The sequence below is a fragment of the Lethenteron reissneri genome, chromosome 52 (genome assembly GCF_015708825.2).
Source record: "Lethenteron reissneri isolate LAM-NWPU_2019-01 chromosome 52, ASM1570882v1, whole genome shotgun sequence".
NCBI classification, from domain to species: domain Eukaryota; kingdom Metazoa; phylum Chordata; class Hyperoartia; order Petromyzontiformes; family Petromyzontidae; genus Lethenteron; species Lethenteron reissneri.
Genome location: NC_083830.1, coordinates 11,839,660 through 11,842,159, shown reverse-complemented (window position 1 = coordinate 11,842,159; position 2,500 = coordinate 11,839,660). Strand labels below are relative to the sequence as shown.

At 56.4% G+C, this 2,500-nt stretch overlaps 1 pseudogene; it reads right to left on the bottom strand.

Moving 5' to 3' along the window:
- LOC133355893 (beta-1,4-galactosyltransferase 5-like) overlaps positions 1–1,629 on the bottom strand; it is a 9,573-nt pseudogene extending 7,944 nt beyond the window's left edge.
- Positions 1,630–2,500: the final 871 nt, after the last annotated feature.

Below are 2,500 nucleotides of genomic sequence, written 5' to 3'. Positions count from 1 at the left end.
ATGTCACCACGGTGCTTGTGCTGGGGCTAGCTGCGCTTTCGAGGCCGTCACGTCAATATCAAAGGTTCTCCGTTGGTAGGAAGTCATGGGACAGACTGCGATATTATGGGTTGTCCGACTGGCACGTCACAAAGACGCACTGGTCACGGTGCGCTCCTCCCGCCCGACCCGGCGCCTCCGCTCGTTGCTATTGCCGCGCGTCACAAAGACAAAGGTCCCCCCTAGAGCCTCTACCAGGCTGCCGAGAGAAGAGCTGTGTGGCGAGCACACCGGTGAAGGCACACAAAGAAGCGGGTGGCCAGCACCACGCCCGACCGCCTTCACCGCCCCGAGTGGCGATGTTTCACGCCGAGAACCAGGCGCTAACCTGGAGGCCGGAGCAAACGTAGGGGAGGGCCCGGGGGACCTCGGAGTCGCCGGGGGTCAGAGGGCAATGCAGCTAACCACTGCGCCACCGCTCTCGGTGCCCTTTGCGTCGCACGCGGACGCACACCGAAGGATCACGCGCGCACACACACGGACGCACGCGCGCACGGACGCACGCGCGCACACACACGGACGCACGCGCGCACGGACGCACGCGCGCACGGACGCACGTACTCATGGAGGGCAGGCGCGAGGGGCAGGTCATGTGTGGCAGGTAATGTGAAGTTCTCCGGTAGGGTAGGTGCCGGTGTTGGCATCATGTAGTCGCTATCGCGTTGTAGCCGTCCAAGTAGTCTGCACCACGCACAGCGCACCGCGCCGCACTCTCACCGGGGACCCACGCTCGCCGTGCAACTGTGTGCGGTGTCGTGTGGTGTAGTGTTGTGCGTGCGTGCGAGTGTGTAGTGTAGGTGGCGGGCGGGTGTGTGACTGTGTGGTGTGAGTGTGTAGTCAGGTGTTGTGCGTGTGTACGTGTTTGCATGTGTGCTTGCGGTGTGTGATTGCGGTGTGTGACTGTGCTCATAAGGTGTGTGTGTGTGCGGTGCGTGACTGGTGCGGTATGAGCGTGTAGCCGAGGTGTGTGTGTGGTGTGAGTGAGTGTGTGTAGTGTCATGTGTGTGGGGTGGTGTGATGGTGTGGTGGAGTGTGCAGTCTAAGGTGTGTGCGTGTGGTGTGTGTGGTGTGCGAGGTGTGTAGTCTAGTGGTGTGTGGGTGGTGTGCGAGTGTGTAGCTAGGTGTGTGTGTGTGGTGTGTGTGTGTGTGGTGTGTGCGTGTGCAGTCTAGTGTGTGCGGTGTGTGTGTGTGGTGGTGTGAGTGTGCAGTCTAGGTGTGTGTGGTGTGAGTGTGCAGTCTAGGTGTGGTGTGTGTGTGTGAGTGTGTAGTCTAGGTGTGTGGTGTGCGGTGCGTGACTGTGAGGTGGGTTGAGCGTGCAGTCTAGGTGTGTGTGTGTGGTGTGTGTAGTCTAGGTGTGTGTGTGGTGTGCGTGTGTAGTGTAGGTGATTGTGTGGTATGAGTGTGTGTGTGTGTGGTATGAGTGTGTGTGGTATGAGTGTGTGTGTGTGGAGTGGTAGTGTAGGTGCGTGACTGTGTGGCGAAGTTCCCCCGCACGAGTGCGGTGCGTACCGGTGCCGTTGCCCGTCCGGCCGTTCTTAGCGCATTGCCGTGCCGGATCTGCTCGTACACCTGGGCCCCGATAGTCCGCAGTGTTGTTCCGGATCAGTAATGCTGCTGGGCTTGCACCATGAACAGGTACTGGTTGGCTGTGTCGACGAAATGCACCGGGAGACAGCAACGACACCGCGGCCACGTTAGAACGGCAACCATGGTGCAGCCGCGTCGCCACGACAACGACGGTCATTCACAAACCGGGGGACGGCAAACGCGGCGGCGACGATCGCACCGCCACAACGCGACCGGTAGGATCGTAGCCGCGTTGTCGCCGCCGCCGCCGCAGCAACCTGCCAACATCTTCTTGGTTCTTCGGCAAAGTCACGTAGAAGGAAATGATAAAATAATGAAAATAAAACGTAATAAAATTTAGATGTAAAGCTTTCGTGACTGCAGGGATTCATCTTCTTGGTTCTTTCGGTAAAGTCACGTAGAAGGGAAGTAATAAAATAATAAAAATAAAACATAATACAATAATTCTCACGACGTTTCGGCCAACGCAAGCAGCCGTCCTCAGGTGAAGAACAGGTCTGTCGGGAGACAGCGCTTATTTTATTACTTCCCTTCTACGTGACTTTACCGAAAGAACCAAGAAGATGAATCCCTGCAGTCACGAAAGCTTTAAATCGAAATTTAACCTGCCAACAACCACAGCGCACCTACAGACGCGGGGTGGTCAAAGCGGATTGTGGGATATCTTGGTGCCCCCCGCCACCCCCATCTCAGCCCTGATTTATTGTTGATGCTGCTGCTGAATTGGCAGTGGTGATGCACAAGCACAAATAACAACAAGACTCGACGCATTCGTCAATAACGACACGTGTGTTGTGACCCTAAACACTTTTTTTTATTAAAATATTTTCACCTGGAAAACCGCTTGAGAAAAAACCTCATTTGCAAGGGTGTC